At 40.6% G+C, this 16,418-nt stretch overlaps 1 long non-coding RNA gene across 1 annotated transcript in view; it reads left to right on the plus strand.

Annotated features, from left to right (window-relative positions):
* The window catches only part of LOC103164748, a 117,740-nt gene that overhangs the window by 83,081 nt on the left and 18,241 nt on the right, over positions 1 to 16,418 (plus strand). The window contains exon 2 of the long non-coding RNA XR_484311.3: positions 1,514 to 1,638. This is a non-coding gene — a long non-coding RNA (uncharacterized LOC103164748). The remainder of the gene's footprint in view (positions 1 to 1,513; positions 1,639 to 16,418) is intronic.

Below are 16,418 nucleotides of genomic sequence, written 5' to 3' on the forward strand. Positions count from 1 at the left end.
TGTGCCAGCCCAAAGTAATGCAACTACTGGGTGGCAAAGAGTTTCATCCTCACCTCTTGACTCAAGAAACCTGACATGAAGTTGGATTTGGGAGGTGAGAAATAGGCCCACTCCCTGCCTTCAAGTGCTTTGAAGAGTTCTGGTTGGGACATCCCACCCCAGGGGTCAACTACACTCTCCTTGTCTCAAGGCCATTCTCAGCAGAGAGATGTGCTTGTGGTGGTTGGAAGCTCCCCCAAGACACTGACCCCTGAGCTGGGAGCTGAAGAAGTGGCCTCTGTCCCATAACTGGAAGAGAAGGCTTTCTCCAGGCTTGTTTAGAGATGACAGATGGGGACAGTAAGAATCTGAGACCCCAACTCTTTGCTTTAGTGTCTTCCCCCACCACCATTACCACGATCTGCGGGACCTCAAGTGGCTAACCTTCCTCACCCTCTTAAGGTCAGCAGCACCTCAGTTCCACCTTTTTGCCACATCCATCTCCCCTGTTCCTCTTATGGCTTCCACTTGACCCTGAATCCTTCTGTTTCTTAGACAGTGAGATTGAAAGCTCACTGTGGGCAGGGAAGGAGCCTACTAACACTGTTATGTTGTACTCTCCTAAACTCGTAGTGTACTGTTCTCTACACTGTAAGCATGCAAAAAATGTGATTGATTCCTAGAACTGTATTTAATTGTCCAGATGTATTTCCTGTTACTTCTATAATTACCCCTCATTTACACAGTCAAGTGGGAATCGAGATGGGCACATAAATATTTTATCTTCCAGCCTTAGTTAACATTACCAGTCTCCTGATGGAGTATGGAATTGACTTAAGTCTGAATGGGGTAATTCCCAACAAAGAAATTTGATTTTGCATGTGATATATCCTTTATAAACCAGGCTTGTAGGCTAACTTACTAGTTATAGGTCTGCTTCATGTACTGTCTGGGAAGTATAACAGCGTTTAACAATAACATAGGAAGCAAACACTGTTTCTCCAATTTTATTGATTAAAAAATCCAAGAACCAGGAAACTTGGTGAATTGCCCATAATCTTCCAACAAATAAATAATAGAGCACAAAAAGGATCCTCTCAATCTTCCAGAAAGCATTGTCTTTTTTCAGTAGTGTCCATTCCTTGTTTTTAAGCCAAAAGAAGACTCTTAGAAGTTCTCTGATCTCTTTTGGCCGCCTAATTAGGCCCAAATTCCTACCATTCACTGACATCTGGTTAAAATGGTTTCCTTTGGAAAAGAAGCCTCTGATGTTAATTCGAAAGCCATTTAGTGATTGAAACTCTTAGCACTGACCTCCCTGCCTTGCAAATTAGCACCTCTTGTTCTTTTATTGCATATGCCAGCACTGAGTTTGAATGGTACTTCATTCACAATCCTTCTGAACAGCTCGGGCAAAGAATGACAATAAATAGCCCAAAGCAAAAAGCTGTAAAACCCACCTTGTACAGTTGCCAAACCCTGGAACTGGCAGGTCCTCCCAGCTGTTTTCTCTCGTTGTCTTTAATCTTCACAGACACCAAATGCTTGGAGATGCTCAAAGCTGCAAGTTCAAATTACTGTGGAGAGAATGAAGACGTGCACATACTTTAGTTGGGAAGACGTTAGTTGTGACTTGTTGTAACGTGCTGGCTCAGGAAGGTGAGTGATCTAAAGTTAAAGTTGGCTCCTTGTAGCTTCTCCACAAAAACAGGAGACAGACCAAAAGTGCTTTATGTGAAGTTCTACATAAGCAGGGCTTAAAAGTGACCCATAAAGGTTTTTTTTTTTTTTGCCTTTGCCATTGCAGGATGTATGCATGTATTTATAGCTAGCATCTCAGCGGTAATGCTGGAGTTGTGTGCATCATTTAGGTTTTAGAACTTCAGATAACATCTCTTTTTATAAAGGTGAAATGGTGATCACTTATCAAAGGTGATATAGCAAGTCAATGACATGGACTCGCCATCCATTAATAGCACAAGAAAGGTGTATGCAGTTAAGTAATTGGGAAAGGCCATTAGTGAGGAAAAAGCATTTTTATGAGTTGGCAAAAATCTGTTTTAGGTGAACACTCTATTGTTTGGTTTTTTTAGTGGTATTGTTTAAGTGTGTCTTATGGGCTAAAGTAGTGTGTTGGATGCTGGAGTAGATACAGATAATCATATCAGGCACAATTTCTGTCCCCCACTTGGCTCACAATATGAGAGGTGAAGAGAGCAGGTATCTTACCCTTATTTTATAGATGAGAAAACCGAGGCTCAGATAGATTAAATGATTTGCCCAAGGTCTCACAGCAGACAAGTGGCAGAGCCAGGATTAAACCCAGGTTTTTTGACTTCCAGGTCCATACTCTTTCCACAAGGCCATGCTGCTTTTCACGAGGAATTCCTTTTTTTCCCCAGTGAAATCCTTATTTTTTTATATGGGCAGTAGAGTGAAGTATAGTCTGGAGAGGCTGGTGGCATGAGGTCATTCAGGAGGCTGATTGAGTGGTGGAGTCAAGATAGGACAAGTGCTTGGACTATTATGGTGGCAGTTTAGATGGAGAAGGGACAGATTCTCAACTTGTTTGCTTACCTGAGGAGATAATTCAGTTATTTATTTAGCACTACTATGTACCAAGCACTGTACCGAAGGCTGGGGTTGACACAGGATAATCAGATTGGACACAATTCCTGACCCACATGGGACTCCAGCCTAAGAGGGAGGGAAAGCAGGTATTTTAACCCTATTTTACAGGCAAGGACAGAGGTGCAGAGAAGTTAAAAGCTTGCCCAAGATCACCTCACAGGCAAGTGTTCAAAGACAGTGCTTTTCCCTGGATCTAATTAATGAGTTACTAGCTAGCTATATTCCTCATGGGAAGGATTGAGAGATTTTTAGTGTCACAAATGTTGTGTTTCAAGCATGACTGCTGATTGCAAAGGCTGTCAAGGGTAAATTTGGTACATGTAGCTGAATCCCCGTTGAATGTCCCCTAAAAACAAACAGTGCTTGGCATAATAGAGAGCTTGCCTGAATAGAGCGTGGTGGGGGAGTGGTCCTCGGTGGTGACTAAGACCAGCTGTTCTTCCCACAGACATTTTCACAAGGATTCCTCTTCATCTCTGACAGAAGCAATTTTGGGTCCTCTGTCGCCCTAAAGCCAGCCACCTAAGGATTTCCATTCTGGCTGGGCAGCAGGAGACAGTATCTGTGGTATTTGCTAAGCACCTACTATATACCCAGCACTGTACTAAATGCTGGAATAGATGTAGGATAATCGGGTTGGACACAATCCCTGTCCCATATGTGGCTCCCAGTCTGATTAGGAGGGAGAACAGGTATTGAATCTCCAGTTTACAGATGAGAAAACTGAGGCTTATAGAATCCAAATGATTTGCCCATGTTACCCAGCAGACATGTGGTGGAGGCAGAATTAGAACCCAGACCCTCTTACTCCCAGTCCTAGATGTGGGACCACCCTTAACCAAAAAAATCGTCACCACTCCTGGGTCGATAATATAGTACTTGCTATGCTCTAGCCTAGTTTCACGTTTTGAAAATGTCAGAGCTCTTGACACCAAAGAAAGAATTTGCTTATTATTTCCTTAGAGCAAAATACTGAATTCCAAGGGCTCTAATTACAGTAACATGGTTTGAGTAAGCAACAACAAGAATAGGTAGCTACATATAATCTACTGGAGTTCAAATCTAGAAATTGGACAATAAAATGGACAACAGATTGGTGTTTTCTACTATCTTCTCTGTGTGCAGGAATTAGAATCACTTCTTATGGCCCAGTTCCATCCACTTTAGAAGCATTGTGGCCTATTGGATAGAGCATGGGCTTGGGAGTCAGAAGGACCTGGGTTCTAATTCTGGCTCCACCACTTGTCTGCTCTGTGACCTTGGGCAAGTCACTTAACTTCTCTGTGCCTGAGTTACTTTATCTGTAAAATGGGGATTAAGATTGTGAGCCCCAAGTGAGACAGGGACTGTGTCCAACCTGCTTTGCTAGTTTCCACACCAATGCTTAGTACAGTGTCTGGCACAGAGTAAGTACTAAAAAACCACAATTATTATTGAGCTTGGTAGATGTTGCCTAAAATGTAGAACCGAGGAACACAGAGACTAGCACCCATTAGCAAATCAAAGTCGGTCCCCAAAACATCAACACTTACTGATTTTGTATTTTTCCAGTGAGTCCAAATGTTTCCCTAGTATTTCCCTGGTTTGCTAGATGTTTGTCCCCCAGAGAGGCTGCCTCTGGCCCACTCCCTTTCTGGCACTCAGTGTGGCTTAAAGAAGCACATTGGTGCAGGATTGGCTACAGACTTTTAGCATCTCTGAGACCAGCGAAGAGTCACCATCCCCTTCCTCTCCATACTACATCCTATGTTCCAATTTGGGAAGAAGCAGCATGGCCTAAGGGGAAAGAACACATTCCTGGGACTCCAATGACCTGGATTCTAATCCTGACTCGACCACTTACCTGCTGAGTGATCTGGGGCAAGTCACTCAACTTCTCTGAATCTTAGAGCCCTCATCAACAAAATGGGTTTTCAATACCTGTTCTCTCTTTTACTTAGACTGTGAGGCCCCTGTGGGACCTAAGCTGATGTAGGCAGGGAATGTGTCCATTTATTGTTGTGCTGTACTCTCTCAAGCACTTAATAACAGTGTTCTGCACAGAGTAAAAGCTCAATAACTACAAGGCAGCCTGCTGCCTTGATGTCTTAACTGCTTGTCCCTCAATGTTACATTTTCTCTCCTTCCTTCTCTGCAGAACCTGTTTTCTAAGGACTTTCCAGTTCACTTAAAACTCCCGCTACTGGCCAGAATCAAAGGACCAAACTTTTGCTTCTGAACCTATATTTTACTGACATTCCTTTCAAGGTGTCTCATTATCTATAGCTTTTTAACATTCTTGGGTTTTTTCCCCAATCTTTTCAACTTTCTAACTTTTCTGAATGGGAGAGTAAGAGATTGCATGATCTTTAATGATCTTTACATAGTTTGTATGTATTTTAAGCTGTGCTGAGGTGGTTGACCAGAACAAATTGAAAAGTCTCTCAGCAGTTTCTTTTTGGTAATGAACTTTTAGTTGATAATCATAATCTATTTCATGTTGAAACTTTAGATAAGCACAGTACTGTGTGGATTGTTAGTAATATCTTTCATGTTATTATTAAGCTGGGGTAGAGAAAATATCACATCAGACTCAATCTCTGTCCTTCATGGGACTCAGTTTAATGGGGAGGAACAACAGGTATTTCATCTCCATTTTAGAGATGAGGAAACTCAGGTACAGAGTAGTTAAGTGACATGACCAAGGTCACACAGCCAGAAATGCTGTTTAAAGCTGATTGGGTGTCAGAGAAGGCTAAGTGCTGGACTGCATAAAATAACATGGTCCTTCACCTCCAAAATCTTACATTCTAAAACAAGAGTCAGCAATTTGGGAACTGGAAAGGGGGAAAAGACACAAGGGGAATTTGAGAGGAAAGCTATTTATAAGAGTGAAATAAACTTTTCAGGAGCTGTGTTGGAAAAAGGCAAGAAAGGACAAATCAGCAAATTGAGAGGTAATAGCAAAAAAAAACCACCATCCCAAAACAAACCCAAAGCAGAAGAGTAATTTGTTCTCTATACACTAGGGAGAGTGTGCACAAATGCTGCTTTAATGCTGTAATACAGATTTGGAACTGGAGGCAAAGAAATTCTGTTTGGAAAGCTTGCCACCTGCCAGTTTTGTCTAGATAGTATGGTGAACCCCTGTACTTAGAAGTCCCCGGTCTTAGAGCTGTCGGGTCCGTGTTTCTTCAGAGTTTTGTGGAATTCTAAGAGGAGAATGCTGGGGCTTTTATAGTGACCATGTCAAATGAATTCATAAAGGATCGTGAGATGTCTATGCTGGTTAGTCACATAATCCCAGTTTTGGACTTTGTTTAGATAGTTCATCCTGTTGCCACTCCACAGCTCTGACTTGGCTACTACAAGTAGTTCATTCTTGGAAGTGTTTCCCTCTGGTGGATGGTAAGATGGAAAATATATTGGCTCATCATCATCTTCAGTGGTATCTATCGAGTGCTTATTGTGTGCCGAATACTGTACTAAGCACTTGAGAGAGTACAATACAACCGAGTTGGTGGACACTTTCCCTACCTACAGTGAGCTTACAGGGTAATTGAAATACAGTGAATCATCTTTTCTACTATGTTTTAATTTTATATATATATATTTATATATATATATACTTATATATATATATATATCTTATCATCTTTCATGGATCAAGATTCTAAATGGCTTGAGGGCAGAGATCATATATTTTGTGCTCTCTCAAGGCTCTGTAAACAGTAAGCATTCAATAAATATCGATTGATTTGATCAGTCAATCGATATTTATTGAGCACTTACTATGTGCAGAGCATAGTACTAAGTGCTTGGGAGAGTACAGTGTAATAGAGTTGGTAGACATGTTCCCTGCCCAGAAGGGGCATACAGTTTAGAAGATTTACTAGGATTTTAATAAAATCGTTCTGTGCAGGTAAAATTTTCTTAGGGAAAAAATTATCATAGTTACTGCATTTTTATTACATTTTGGGTTCAGTTTGCTTCTGTCAGCCAAGACTGCCATCCTGACTATTGCCTTCTGATGTTGAATTAAATGAAATATTTGCCCAAGTGGAGAAAATGGTCACATAAAATTCATACCTGCCTAGCATACAATGAGTATTCTACCAGGCTTCCATTATGTGTGACACCCCTAAAGGTTTTTGTGAATTTTTAGGTTAACTTTCCTTGCTGAGTACATTTCCCTGGCTATTCTAGGTCTAGAAAGTCCAACATTTCACGAAGACACCAGTTGCATTCCTTGATTTGGAGCCTGAAAAATATCTGGTCAAAAATATATCGCACTTCCTCCTATAGGACAGTTTGTTAATTCTATAACTTGGTTGCAGGGAGAATCTGGTATTGATGACCCTTTTATGATTTTTTCCCCTCTTAAGGAATTTGGGGTTATGTTACCTTATGCTTCTATAAATAGAAATCTTTGAGTGTACAGTAATTTTTCTACTGTTTGTGCTTTGGAAAAAAATTATGACCACATTGAAGTCTTCTCTCTAGAACACATTTTTGCTCTTGGTTGTGAATGTGGTTTCCTGTATCAAGAACTGATAGGGCATGTTTAAACTTTTGTGTAATACATAAGCTGACTCCAGAGAGAGTGGAGAAATGTTTTTGAGATATTTGTAGAATGGGTGACCCACTGTCTCTTTCTGGGATATCTTGGGCATTGTACTGCCTGGAATTGTGGGAGTGACCTAGGGAGTTTTCTGAGGTCACATCCAGCCTTGAGATTCTCTGATTAAATGGAGTCCTAAATAGCCAGTGATAATTAATCAGTGGTATTCATGAAATCCCATCTTGGAAAGAGCATGGGTTTTGGAGTCAGAGGTCATGGGTTCGAATCCTAGCTCCACCAGTTGTCAGCTGTGTGACTGTGGGGCAAGTCACTTAACTTCTCTGTGCCTCAGTTACCTCATCTGTAAAATGGGGATTAACTGTGAGCCTCATGTGGGACAACCTGATGACACTGTATCTCCCCCAGCGCTTAGAACAGTGCTCTGCACATAGTAAGCGCTTAACAAATACCAACATTATTAAGTCTTCTCTAAGCCCTCTTGTTGCCTACTCCTCCCCCACCCTTCTGCGTTGCCAATGTAGTTGGAACTGTCTCTTTTAAGTGCTTGATATTCTTCTCATCTAGAGCACTAATGGACACATCTGTAATTTATTTTAGCATCTGCCTCCCCCTCTAGAGTAAGTTCCAAGGAACAAATCTACCAACTCTGTGGCATTGTACTCTCCCAAGAGCTTACTACAGCCTTCTGTACATAGTAACATTTAAATACCACTGCTTTCTTACTTGAGTTCTTGCTTTGTGCAAAGCATTAGAGAAGCAGTATGGTAGACAGAGCACAGACCTAGGAGTTAGAAAGACCTAGGTTCTAATCCCAACTCTGCCATTCCTCTGCTGTGTGACTTTGGGCTAGTCACTTAACTTCTCTGTGCCTCAGTTCCCTCATCTTTAAAATGAGGATTAAGACTGTGAGGCCCATGTGGGACAGGACTCAGTACAGTACCTGGCACATAGTAAGCGCATAACAAATATCTTAAGAAAATATACTATCCACTTGGAAGAGTACAGTTTGGTAGGCAAATTTCCTGCCCTTAAGGAACTTATTGTCTAAAGTACTCTATAAAATGGGGATTGACTATGAGCTCCGCTTTAGATGTGGTCTGTGTCCATCCTGATTAACTTGTATCTATCCCAGAGCTTAACACATAGTAAGTGCTTAAGAAGTACCCTAATAATAATAATTATATAATTATTGCTTATGTGAGAGGAATGAGCGAGGTTGTCCATTGTCCTTTCTGTTTGCTCCGTGGCTTGTTGCTCCGGCTTGGATTTGGGGGGGTGGGTGGGGGGAAGGATGACAATAGGACTTAATGATTGAAGTTACAACAGCAAGACGTTAACTCCAAGTTCATATAATTAGGCATTGATGGTGTGGCTAGATTTCGTCCATTTGGGGACTAAAACGCTCATGTCTGCAACAAAGAACAGAGGCTACAGGGAGAAATGCACACCTGCACCCACACACAAATAATGTCTGTAAAGTTATATAAATAATAAATGCTCTTCTTAGGACTTTAAAACGTAAGGGAAAGAAAACAGTTTTTTTTTCTTTTTTCCCCTCTTGTCTGGGAGAAGCAGAACAATTCCTAGAGAAGTGTGAAAGGGATACTTTTTGGAAGCAACAGTATGAGAAATTAACACAGGTTGTTGGGCAGCAAGTGAATGAGGAGTTAGCGTTGTGACTTTAAATGCCCAGGCTAAACATGTGCTGGACATCTGGGAGGCAGAAGACCAGGACAGTGGTAGGTAAGTGGGGAAAGTTATCTGTGATGTCAGTCTGGTAGATTTTGAGTCCAACAGTCAACAAAATCCACAGTAAGCCAGGGTGTCAGTGCTGGCATCAGAAGAGGAATTTTGAGGAGGGGATTGGCAGAATCCCCAGGGAAAATATGGACCCAAAAATACATATGTTGGAAACCCAGGGGGCTGTATACCTGGGAATTGGATTTTGAGGCAATATAACAAAGGTTCTAAATTAGGTCTACAGAAGGGATGGTTTTTCACAACTGTATCAATCATTTATTTATTGAGTGCTTACTGTATGCAGGGCACTGTTCTAAGCACTTGGGAAAGTACAATATAACGGACTTGGAACATACATTCCCTGTCCACAAAGAACTTAGTCTAGAGAGGGAGACAGTTATTAAAATAAACTCTGGATAAGTACATAAGGATGAGGCTGAGGGTGGGGTAAATCAAGGGTGCAAGGGAGATGCAGAAGGGAGAGGCACTAGGTGAAATGAGTGCTTAGTTGGGGAAGGTCTCTTGGTGGAGATGTGATTTTTAATAAGGCTTAGAAGGAGAGTGATCATCTGAATGGGGAGGGAGTTTCAGGTCAGAAGCAGGATGTGGTCGAGGGGTTGGCAATGAGATAGACGAGTTTTTAGTACGTTGAGTTGGTTGGCATAACTACATTTGACTACATGATTAGAGCATTGAAATGTGAGCAATTTGCTGCTTTAATCAAATTATCTGATCTTCCTTTAGCTGTGGGCTGGTACAACCAAACCCCTGTTAAGCTAAGTAATTTTCTGGCAAGCCCATCACTCACACATACATCTTATTATTTAATCAGGTTCATATTGGCCAATGTCATCAGAGTGTGCTCAGTTTTTGGAGCTGAAACATAAGACTCTAATGCCCCCTAGGCAGAGGATGGGCTGTGCTGAGGTTTTGTGTGGGCCATCATTGCTCTAACACTGTACAAGTGCACAACAATCCTTGTAATGATGCTTTTAGTGTGTTAGCAGGATCAGGATTTTCAAAGCATATTTCTGCCCATCTGAACTGCAATTTAATGGGTCCTGCAGTGTACAGTTATGTGTTGCTGAAGGCACTTGAAAATGTCTGAAACTTGGAATGATCTGGTGGCAGTGTTACCTAGTGGAGAGAACGTGGGACTGGGAGTTGGGGGACCTGAGTTCTAGTCTCAGCTTTGTGCCTAATTAATAGTCTTTCTTGAGCCCCACTGGGTGCAGAGCACTGTACTAAGAGTTTGGGAAAATCCAATGTAACAGAGTGTACTGGGGAACATGGAACATGTGTACCCTGCCCAATAAAGCTTACGGTCTAGAAGTAGTAAACCAACTATGATAATAATATTGATGGCATTTGTTAAATGCTTACTATGCCAGAAGACCTCGGAAATTTCACCACAATCAACCCCACCAAATTTTACCTTAACTCCTTAATACTACACCCACATGACATTTACCTGACATCTGGCCTACCGTGTGTGACCTTTGACAAGTCATTGTCTCCCTGGACCTCGATTTTCTCATCTGTAAAAATGAGACCAATAATACTTATCTTTTACCTACCACATAAGATACTGCAAGGTTAAAATGAGATACTGGGTGTTACTCTAGACTGCAAGCTCTTTGTGGGTAGGGGACAGGTCTTTTGATCTGTTATAGTGTATTCACCCAAGTGCTTAGTACAGCGTGCTGCACACAGCACTCGACTGATTGCAAATACTTTAGAACATAAAAGTGCTCTTCAAAAAACAAGGTGATATTATAATTCAAAAGAGTGAAACAACTCCCCCAATTCTTTATTATTTCCCAAACCAGCTGTAAACTCCTGTCATTTCATAAGCCTAGAAGAGCCCAGTGTATCCATAAGAGTTATTTTCAAAGCATTTCCTTTTGGTCAAGGGTGGAATGCTGACTATTCATGCAACCAGTAGTTTCATAAAGAATTTTTTTGGCCCCACGATCTGGCTGAAACTTTGAGTGAGCAGCTGCTTATCTCACGAATGGAATTTCCTGTTAGTTCACTTCCAACCTAAATGGTTCATCAAAAAAACGGGGCAAATGTCAACAAATATCTCAAACGTGTAACGTCTTAATTTCTAAGACACTGGAAAAGTTTCAGATGTTTATTTCCACTGGGCTGAAAAAGCTTTCTATCCTAATAGCAAAAATGTGACATTTAGCTTGTATCAAACCACTTTTGAGTGAATTAAGATTACTCAAGCAATTTCCTTGTAATGATTTCTGGTCCTTTAATTGAGAAAAACTCAATTTCTGCAGAAAAGGAAGTTGGAAGGATCATGCTCTTTTGTAAGTTCAAACAAGTTGAGCTTTAATTAGGAGCAACATTTTTCTTTTTTTTTTTAACTTTTATCCCTGAGGCCTTTCAAAACTACATATAGAATTAATTCTTTTCCAGGAAATTGCAGCTGCTTAGATAGTTTGATTTCCATAGTACCTATCCTTCTGCCATCAAGTTTTCAAGTCTGGAATATGAGTTACTTAAGGTGTAGAACACAGCAGCAATAAAAAGCAATAGAGTAATTTACATTACTGTAGGAAATGCAGAAAAATAAATGAAATTGCAGAAAAGTTTCAGGCAATCAATCTACTTGTCCAGATGAAAAATCCATCCCTCAACTATTCATTAAGCAGTCACAATGGGCAGCAGGCACTAGGTCCTGGGATGTCATAAGTAAATTATAGTCTCCTAGAGGATGGAGACTATATCTTCAACCTGAGGGAGTAAGAAAGAAGATGATTCCAACAGAAGTCATTTTCAAGACCAAATAGCAGTGGGAAAACTTCATAACAGCAGCATTCGTATAGATCTAAGATTAAAAAATCTGGGCCTCTTTTGAGTGAGTCTAAATTAACTCCTGTTCATAGGTACCAGCTCACTGGGAGCAATTTTAACTGGATGACCTGCCTTGCTTATTCCAAATCTTGGACATGATCTGACCATTTCTAATCTGGCTGAGAAGATCCCTAAAGGTGGCTTTTGGGCCTGTTAGCTTTGTGCATCTTGTCTGTTCTCTGCCACTTTTGTTCCCCTCTCTCCCCCAGAAGATCTGTGTCCCCTTTTCACTGGACTCAAAATGGGAAGTTTGGATCCATTCTCCTGTTAAAGAGCCTGGCTGTGTTAATGTCCTCGTTGCTTTTGGAAGTGGAACTAAAGTCAAGGGACTGCCTCAGAGTTCTGTCTACATCATCACACCTTTGCCAAATAGGGCATAAGAGGAGACTGGATGAAAGCAAGACATAACTGCTGTAAAATAAGCTCAAATGGTGTAACCCTAAGCAGGTGTGGATAGAAGAAATATTAACACAGTGAAGTAAAACCTCAAACAGTGTGGCATAGCAGCATACAGGTACTCATTCATTCATTCAATCGTATTTATTGAGTACTTACGGTGTGCAGAACACTGTACTAAGCACTTGGAAAGTATAATCCAGTAATAGAGACAATCCCTGCCTACACTGGGCTACTCAAACTGGATCTGACCCTCTGGCCAAGCACTTCAGGTAAGTAGATACCTCCCCTCTTGGGCTGAAATTAAAACATCAATAGTGAATGGATCTTGGAGGAAACTTTGCTCACTCTTTGTGGCAGATTTTCAAATGGTTGAAAAAGCCCCATCAGGTAACCAAAGAAGCTCTTGAAATGGAAGTCAAGCTAATTTGGACATGAACGATACAGATGTTGATGAGTTAAATCACGTTGGATTCAGGAGAGTTGCTGTCCAAAGAAACTTAATTGAATTCATTAATCCAGTGCATCATTATAGAATGCTGAAACAGGTGAAAAAGAGAGTTACCACTTGAGCCTCAATTTTCAAGAGAGTGGATGAATATATAAACATAAAGAGGAGCCTATGGAGAGTGAAGTTCAAAGGTTAGCAGGACCAGAGAAGCAGCATGGCCTAGGGACAAGATCACGTGCTTGGGAGTCAGAGGATGTGGGTTCTAATACTGGATCTGCCACTTGTCTGCTGTGTGACCTTGTGCAAGTCATTTAATTTCTGAACCTCAGGTACCTCATCTGTAAAATGGGGATTAAGATCGTAAATCCCATGTGGGACGGGAACTGTGTCCAACGTGATTACCTTGTATCTACTCCAGTACTTTGAACACTCTCTGGCCTATAGTAAGCACTTAACAAATACCATTATTACTATTATTATCATCATGATTCAGAAGGAGTTAGCCTGCTAGATGGCACTATAAAGAAAGCAGAGTGTCAAATCAAGTAACTGGACCATTCTTCTCTGCAGTTGAAAAGCCGCTGCTACAGTTAGCAGAACAGCCTTCTACTTCCATAACTCCATATGTATAAACATATTACAACTCTTTAAGATTTGGATGTTATGCTCTGAATTATTTTATAAAGGTGAAATAATTGTTTAATGAGGTTTATCCCTGGACTTATCCATCCAAAAAGGCATTTTACAAATTACTTTTCCAGAGGTTCTGTAGTTGATCCTACTTAACTAAACTAGTGTGAAACTCTAAATGTCATTTCTGCTTGCTCCAGTAGGTATCTTCTCCTAGAATGTGAATAAAAATGTGACATGACATAGGATTAATGGTCAAGATTCATTTATTTATTTATTTAGTACTAAGCACTTCAACAGAAGCACAAAACACATTCTTTGCCCACAAGGAGTTTACACTCTATTAGGAGAGATAGATAAAGAGATTTTCACAGGCAGTAGGAATGGAACAAATAAAATTGCATGTTCAATTAAATATCCTATGTACACAGAACTGAGGATGGGCATAAATAAAGACATGAGTGTATGAGATGGCTGAAGGGTAGATTCTTCTAATAATAATGGTATTTAAGTATTTATTATGTTCCAAGCACTATACTGAGCTCTGGGGGGTAGATACAGGCTGACCAGTTCAGACATAGTCCTGGGCTCACTTGGGACTCACAGTCCAAGGGGAAGAGGGAGGAGGTAACTAAACACCATTTTACAGATAAGGAAATTGAAGCCCAGAGAAGTTAAGTAACTTGCCCAAGGCCACCCAGCAGGCAAGTAAAAAAGCTGGGATTTGAACCTAGGACCTCTGACCACTAATTCATAAATCTCACATGAAAGAAGCTTCAAAGGAAACTCTGATTTCTGATTTGACATAACTGGTGCTATTTCTATTTTAAACATGTCTTTTCTCTGTGGTCTTCTGAATTAGCCATCCTCATCCTAACCTCTTTTTAGCTAAGCTGTCTGCCACATTAGAGTCTGAAAAGAACATACTGTACACTCAGTCCTATATTCGTTGTCTAATCTTCACGTCTGTTCAAGGAGAAATTAGATACCACCTAATGCCACTGGTATATGATGTGGGAATTATCAAGTCAAATTAAACCTGCAGCATGAGGAATGTAAATTAAATTTGACAGTCGTTAAGCAGTGCACTGGGTTTGCGATACTTACTGAGGGCCTTCTGAGTGCAAAACTCTAATAAATATTTGGGAGAGAACAGCATAGCGAGACATAAATTCTCAATAGATCTCCCACTCCCTCAAATACCCCTCATACAGACGGGCTCTAGGTTGGAGTGAACTTGGAATTTAGGATATCATCATGTTAAGAGGCATGCTTGGTTCAACATGTGGCATTACCTATGCCCCCAGTATTCTCAAGTGCCATCAGTGTCTACCCTCCCCATAATAATAAAAAATCATTATGGTATTTGTTCAGTGCTTACTATGTGCCAGGGACTATATTAAACACTGGGGTGGATACAAGAAAATCAACAATATAGAGACACATTTCTTGCCCACAGTGATGTAATCCAGAAAGATTCATCCTTTCTCTCCGTATTCTCCTGCTTTCCACTTGCTCTATCTTATCTTAGTGTTTCTTGGCCATGCCTCCTCTGTGGCAGTTCCCATGCTGAGGTTAGAGTTCCCTGTGTCTTATATGCTTATACTCAGTCTCATCCAACGATAAGAACTCCTTTCAACATCACCATCTTCCTCTAGGAGAGCCACCAGTCAATCAACCAGCATTGTTTATTGAGCAGCCATTTCAAGCGGTGCACTCTACTAGGAATTTGGAAAGTACAAAAAAATACAATGCTGTGCACACATAAATGCAATCGATTGTTTGTGTAACCAGTGCCCTTTGTCCTGCATGTTTTAGTGAGGAAGGTCTAGTTGGAAGAACCTCAAGTTCAGCTGAACTAACTTCCTTTCTCTGTGCTCTTTGAGGTTACTAAAAACTATAACCAGATTTGCATCTGGCAGGATGACAGCCAGGCTCCCTTTCCGATTTCTCCTTGGGGAGCCCCGTAGACTTCCTCAAGACTGTGTGTATCTCCTTCTTACACATAGAAAATAATAAGGATGATATTGGCTACCCGTTTACTACATGCCGAGTCCTGAGATACACTTAAGATAGTCACGTACCACACCAAACGGGACTTTCAATCTAAGAGAGAGGGAGAGCAGTTATTTTATCCCTATTATCAATGTCAGTGTCAACCCCTTCTGCATACTGGATGGAAAAGATAGGTCTACAGCTGCTCTTTCCACCCTCCCCCAGACTATTTCAAGGGTTGGTCAGAAGGATGCCAATAGAATGTAGATATCTTTATCTTCCCCATGCACATTTCTGTAAAGCAGACTGTATCACCTCTAAAATGGGATTTTCAGTATCTTGGAGATCAGAGGGTGGCTCTTAGAAGCATTTCTATTGCTATTTGGGAATCTATGAAATTCTATGCCCTGAATAGTGCTGGGGGCACTGTCTGTACTCTGCAGATATCACCGACCATCAGTAACAGGAGTTTTATTTTCATATCACCTGTTGGGCCTGAGGTTTGCCAAATGAAGAAGGTTCTTATTTTAAAGTTAAGGAACCAAGAGAGAAAGTGAACCAAGATCAAGTTTTTGACTTCCTATTCAAGGTTGATTTTGATTCTTTAGATTGAAAATTTTTTATTAGCCACTGGTGAAAGATCGTCACTTGTCAGTAAGGAAATTCAAAGAAAAGGGACTTAACAAATAAGCAGTTGATAAAGAAGAATAGTGACATATGAGACATTGTAAGCTAGCAGAACAAAAACAGATCTATCAATTGCTCCTTATATCCTTCTATAAATTAAGCAATTGTACTGGCAAAGTACTAGGTTGTAAATTTTTTTGATCATGCTAAAAAAAAGTCAAATTGAAAAAGAGAAACCCAAGTATTTAAGTGGTCTTTACATCTATGAAACAGAGCTATTTTACTGTGCTTACAACAGATAGCGTACATCTTGAAAGGAATGAATGAAGCTTGTTGTGAGCAGGGAATGTGTCTGTTATTTTGTTGTACTCTTCCAAATGCTTAGTACAGTGCTCTGCATACAGTAAGTGCTCAATAAGTATGATTGACTGACTGACTCAGTGGCCATTGGGTTGCATACAAGGTTGGATCCCAAAGAACGGTAATCTGATCCATCCTGCTAAACTATAATCTCCACTGCTAGACTGTAAATTCATTGAG

Source organism: Ornithorhynchus anatinus, chromosome X3 (assembly GCF_004115215.2).
Source record: "Ornithorhynchus anatinus isolate Pmale09 chromosome X3, mOrnAna1.pri.v4, whole genome shotgun sequence".
In the NCBI taxonomy this organism is placed as follows: domain Eukaryota; kingdom Metazoa; phylum Chordata; class Mammalia; order Monotremata; family Ornithorhynchidae; genus Ornithorhynchus; species Ornithorhynchus anatinus.